The following is a 6,114-nucleotide window of genomic DNA, read 5'->3' on the forward strand; positions in this document are numbered from 1 at the left end:
CCATGGTTGCAAGAAATTGAAGAAATTGTGGGTTCTCTGCATGGAGATGGCTAATATGAAGGGAGAGTGAGAAAGATGAATCTGAAACAGAGCACATAGAGACTCAATTAGTGTTTGCTTCAAACTAATGACAGTAAACAAATTAAGGTGGGGGATTTCTGTACATTAAAAAAATAATTTGGAAACATACATGAGTAAATAAAATCTAATTAGGAACTTGACATTACAAAATTCTACAATAAACTACTGAAAAAGCAGAAAATGCATAATAAAAGAAATGGAAACAAAATACCCTACAAATTATGACTATCAAAAATGTAAACTTGCAAAAGAATAAAGAGATAAGTGAGAAGAATAAGAAGGGCAAAACCAATTTCAAGCATCCATGAGTAGTTTAAACCAATTTAGGAACATGCAAGAAGTAAATCCTACAATAACACATTCAGAAATCAGAAAATCTAATAAAAAAGACCCCAAGAACCGGAAACAAATACCCATTAGGAATTGAAGGATAAAAGTAGGTATTTCAGGATTATATTATAGAATAAACATAAATCTTTGAAGAGAAAAAATAGATGAAAAGGGGCAAATACTCACCAGTTTGAAGCGTGAAAAGAGAGAGAGAGGAATGGAGAATATGTTTTGATGAAAAGGGGGAGCTACTTTTAGTTCTTTCCATGTGGGTATAAAGTGACTATAGCCAATAAAATCGGGCCAGACAAACCTAAAATTTAAAGGTTGCACAGTACACTTTATACTCCTATTTATACTACCGTATGATGTTGTGTTCGTCCCAATCTTACAAGCTTATATATAAGGGTAATAAAATAATATATATATATTTCTTTTCTATTATACAGAAACATGAAGTCGACTACATTCAAGGGCAAAAGAGTAATTGACTTATCAGTAGTTTCATGTTAAAAATAAAAATCTAGAAGCATCTCTTTCTTTTTTTTTCTACTGCATTCCGGATCTCCTCAATTCGACACACACGAGATGAATTTCTAGAGTATGAATTGTGAGAGAAAAACTATTGAAGTACTCATTCAATTCTCTTCAGAGTTTCAAGATTTCTTAGAACTTGAGGTAAAATTCTCTCTCAATCTTTGTGCAAATTGTCTTAACGTCAAATTGTTTCCTACTTGTTACTGTCTTCTTTCTTCTCTATTGTTCTTTATATATTTAGTTGTTTGAGTTTTATTTGTCATGAATGAACTCAACTTACTTGACAACTTCTACTTTTGCTGACTCAAATCAGCTGAAGTATTTTGTTATTTTTTATTATTGTTGTTGCACATCACCCACAAAAATTCCAAATTGGGAAATCACAATCTAAGACGCAAGCTTCAACAATGGTGGATTTCGAAGCTTTTCATATTATTATTTTTTGATTCGGTATACAATCATAGTTAATCAAATTTTTAGGTTCCAATTTCTTCTTATGTTCCAACATTAGAGTCTCAAATGCCTACCGATAGACACGAAGCTTCTCTATTTATTAGATGAATGAGGACAAGAAGATCTTAAAAGAGGTAAAGGAAAAGACCAACTTCATTTTACTGCTTTAGGATCTAACTTGATTCTACAAGTTTTATTGGAATTGCTATAAAAATAAACTCAATTGTTTTTTTATTAACTTAACACAATTTGAGAAGAAAAAAGAAATTTTGAATGTCTGGACAATCGTCAATATCTCTGATGGTGCCTACTCCGCAAAGCGCAAAGTTGAAGGGAGCTCAACGAGTTACTTTCTAAGGTACACTAATTTAACTAAGCATAAATTTGAGAGTGTTTTATATTAGATGAACTTAGAGGTCGTTTGGTATAAGGGTTAATATTTCGAGGTGAAATGTAAGACCGTTTTATTTTGCATATGTTAGGGGTATTAGTTAGTTGTGAGATTATTTATCCCATCATTTGTACTAAAATTATGGAATAAGTTATCATATGTAAAGGGTGGGATAACCAATCCCATGGAACGACCCCTTAGTGTAGTAATTCAAAGGAGGTGATTAAATTTTCCAACATTTGACATTACTAAAACACAATTTATGTTTAAAGAATATTCGGAATAATTTGCTTGTTCTAACTCTCTTTTACTTTTTTTATGATTGTGTAGCAAAGCTGGATGATTATTAGAGCTTCAATCGCATATGTGTGTAAAGAGCCCACCATATGAAATTGATAGAAATTATGGGACAACATTTATATGTGGCATGATCTCAAACTACTTAATGGTGAGTCTTGATAGTATAGTATTTCAAAAAGTTACAATCAGATTATTAATTAGTACTACATATTATACACATCTAGGTTGTATAAGTGTGACAACAGATTGATATATTTTAAGATCGACTAGGGATGGAAAGTATAAGTACTTGAATAACTATAAGTGAACCCTTCTAGATGCTACAATGCAGACTTTGTTGCTCTTTTCAGCTATACGCATTAAGGGAGTCCACAACTTCAAGATTTCCATTCAAAATTTAATCTAATCTCTATACTAACACGCAAACACATCTAATTTTAGGCGAAGAATTAAACACCAAAAATGCTAGACTAAAGTCGTGTAATAGGAGAAATTGTTAAGTTGTTTTAAGTGTTTTATTTCAAAGGCATAAAGAGAGAGGTGAATGAAAGGATAATTTTCAATTTAGTGTTTTAGGATATATTTCTTGCATCTAGAGATTTTATTGAAATTTCTAGAAAACTTAACTTTGTTGCTCTGCGGTAGTCATCACAGAAATTGAGAAGGAAAAGAAATTTGATGATTTTATAATTAATTTAATGACTTGTGAGATAGTCTCTGCTACTTGACATTGATTGGATTACATTAAGCATTGATATTGTAGTGGCACTTCAAAAAATATGCATTAGAATTTGAAGTTCGTTGTAATCTCTCTTTGTTATTGTTGGTGTTTTTCCTTGGTGGACAGGTCTATTTTCTCTAAATTCTTGCAAAGTTTTGTACAAATAATTATTAATTTATGTGTACTTTCTTCATATTTTGGTATTTTTAAGATTGAATTTCAATCAGTGTGATGTAAATATTATTAGATGGGTCCAAGTTTGATTTCATTTTTACTAATTGCAGGCGATGGACTAAGAGTACCTAACATTTATGAGTATAATAATTTCAAGATATAATTTGTTTTCTCCTTCAACCTGTGATTTTCATTTCTTCATCCTATATGCTTTTATGTTTGATGCATTCTTTGTCGGTATATTTTGCCTAGCCAACATGAAAGTTTACTCACATAATGGAATCTATGTATTATATAATAACTAAATCATGAGTCAGAAAAATTTTCTTTCAATCTATTTCTATTTGTCACCGTCTCGTGAGTTCGTTCTCCCTCATCTCTCTCTCTCTTGTGCTCTTTTTCGCTCCCAGTTTTTTCTCTCTTTAAATTTTTTGTCTATATAATTGTTCTCGTACTCTCTGTTTCAGCTAACCCATGCTATTAAAATTGGAATTTTGAACATTATATAGATGCTTTAAAGGCAATCCTTATAATATGACAAATAAAATTTGAAACTTATTTCTTCTCCATGAAATATGTTATCACGTTGAAGTTGAAATTTGTTCTTTGTTTCTTCTTGAGTGTGCTTATAATTATGTTGCCTTCTTTATAGTTTTGTCTTTTTAATTATATTAATGAGAAACTCGGTCAAGAATATGCTTCTGCAATCTAATATTGGGGATACATATTCAAGAATTATGATGTTGAGGAGAGGTGCAAAATAATTAGGAAAATTACACAAAGGAAGACACTTAAATGTCTCTGCTTCACTAAGAGTTGTGCATTTTACCTCACCTTACAAAGGTTGGTTTTCTAATTTGGACATGGCGTGCATAACTAATGTTCTTTGCAGGTAACTAGGAACTATGGTGCTTTAAGGAGGTGACTGTAGCTGGAACTTCTGATACCATTTGTTTCATTCAAGGATGCTGATTATGATGACTCAATTTGTGTAGTGAGTTGTATATACACTAAGTAAGTTACAGAGTGTTTTTGGTTTCAATTTCAGGGGTTTTATATTTGTCATTGTTGATATGCGAAGAGTAGGTCTCGGTTCTTTGTTGTTGGTTCTTTCCAAAGTACTACATTTTTGTAGATTGACTTTGGTAAATGAAAAAGATAGTGTTATCATTCCTTATGAAGGGATTTTTTCTTGTCAAGTATTGTAAGTTCATAATCTGATTGTAATATATTATTTTTTACCTGCCTTAATTGATTAAACTGTAGTAATATTTTTTGTGGAATCATTATAGATTAAAATTAAGTAACGACATCTTGAAGTGATTTATCACATTTCAGTTGGTTGGAAGTCGAAGAAGAAGAGAAAAAGGAACTCTAGAATGTGCTGCGAACTGCAAATTTGTAATGACATGATGACACTAAGATTACTGTCATTGAGTTGTGAAAATTATGATGTCTGGTCCAGAAATTCAGGATTAGAAAAAGTAGGGTCTATATATATTTATATTAACAACTCCATAATACTTAAATATATCTAATATTATTATTGTAGACTTTATTTGTTGTAGTTGCCACAAGTATACTGTCATTAATTAAAGTAACTTTTCCTTCTTTCTCTGGTGAGGTTGCATATTAGAACATGTAAGTTATTGTTTGATTTTCTAAAAATAAAAAGACATATTATTATAGAGTGTGATTTTTATCATAACGGAAAATGGTCATATTTTTCCTTGTACTCTTAGAAAAAGGTTATATTTACCTCGCCATACTTTTTTGATATATTTGTCCTTACCATCCAACTTTAGGTACATACATAGTTGCCCTTAGACCATCTCCAATCCACCTCTATTTTACTCTCTATTGTCTATATTTGGAGAGTAAAATAGAAAATGAACACTCCAACCCACCTCCATATCACTCTCTATTCTTCAAATTTAGAGAGTTGAATAGTAGTTCTCAAAATTTGGAGAACTACTATTCACAATCTCTATTTCACTTTTTCATTATTTTATTATTATTTTTATTACTTTCTAATTAACATATTATTTTACATATAATGTCATTAATTAAATATATAATATTCATGATTCTTCTTAATTGTAATATAATATTTAAAAAAATTTAATATGTACTACTTTAATCTCGAATTAATATTTTTTTTTTAAATTTTCGTCAATAATATAACTTGATTTTATTATTAAGTTTCACTATAAAGAATACACAAAAATAAAATGATAAGATGAAATTTTTAATTTTGAAAATTGAGGATAAAAATGCTCATTTTGAATGCCGTAATGCATTAATAGAGCATTTATGGGAGCAACATAATAATTTTGAAAATTGTGTGTTATGTAATGTTTATGCAATTGTATTTCACTTTTATTTGAATTTGTGCATTAATTTGTATATTATATTATATTTTCTTGCAATTTATGTTATTTAAAAATTTAGAATGGAATATAATTTTATATTAAATAAAAAATTTGAAAAAAATAAAAAAATTTATCACATGAAAATTGTTATAAAGTAATTATTTGGGGAAAAAATTAAAGGATTTATATTATGAAATAAGAAAATAAGAATTAAATAGAAATAATAATATAATATTAAGGAGAGATAAAAAGATTCTTTTTTAGAGAGTGAAATAGAGAATTGAGTTGGAGTTAGACCATCTTCAATCCCACTCTATTTTACTCTCCATTCTCTATATTTGGAGAGTAAAAATAGAGAATGAGCTTTCCAACCACCCTCCATTTCACTCTTTATTCTCCATATATAGAGAGTTGAATAGTAGTTCTCCGAATTTGAAGAACTACTATTCACACTCTCTATTTCACTTTTTCATTATTTTATTATTTTTTCTATTATTTTGTAATTAACATATTATTTTTCATAAAATGCTATGAATTAAATCTCTAATATTTGTAATTCTTTTTAAATGTAATATAATATTTTTAAAAATATATACTCCATTATTTAATATTTACTACTTTCATTCGAATTAATAATATTTCAATTTTTTAATTTTTTTTTGTCAATTTAATATAATTTGATTTTATTACTAATTTTCACTATAAAGAATGCACAATTTTAAATGGTCTACAATTGTTCAAACTATTCGTAATTC

General features: G+C 28.8%; 1 long non-coding RNA gene across 1 annotated transcript; it reads left to right on the forward strand.

Moving 5' to 3' along the window:
* Positions 1–1,095: 1,095 nt before the first annotated feature.
* LOC107059541 (uncharacterized) lies at positions 1,096–4,493 on the forward strand. Its single transcript, XR_001472713.1, has 3 exons — positions 1,096–1,759; positions 2,123–2,240; positions 3,880–4,493. It is a non-coding gene; the product is annotated as an uncharacterized lncRNA (long non-coding RNA).
* Positions 4,494–6,114: the final 1,621 nt, after the last annotated feature.

The sequence above is a fragment of the Solanum tuberosum genome, unplaced genomic scaffold (genome assembly GCF_000226075.1).
Source record: "Solanum tuberosum cultivar DM 1-3 516 R44 unplaced genomic scaffold, SolTub_3.0 scf00025, whole genome shotgun sequence".
NCBI classification, from domain to species: Eukaryota; Viridiplantae; Streptophyta; class Magnoliopsida; order Solanales; family Solanaceae; genus Solanum; species Solanum tuberosum.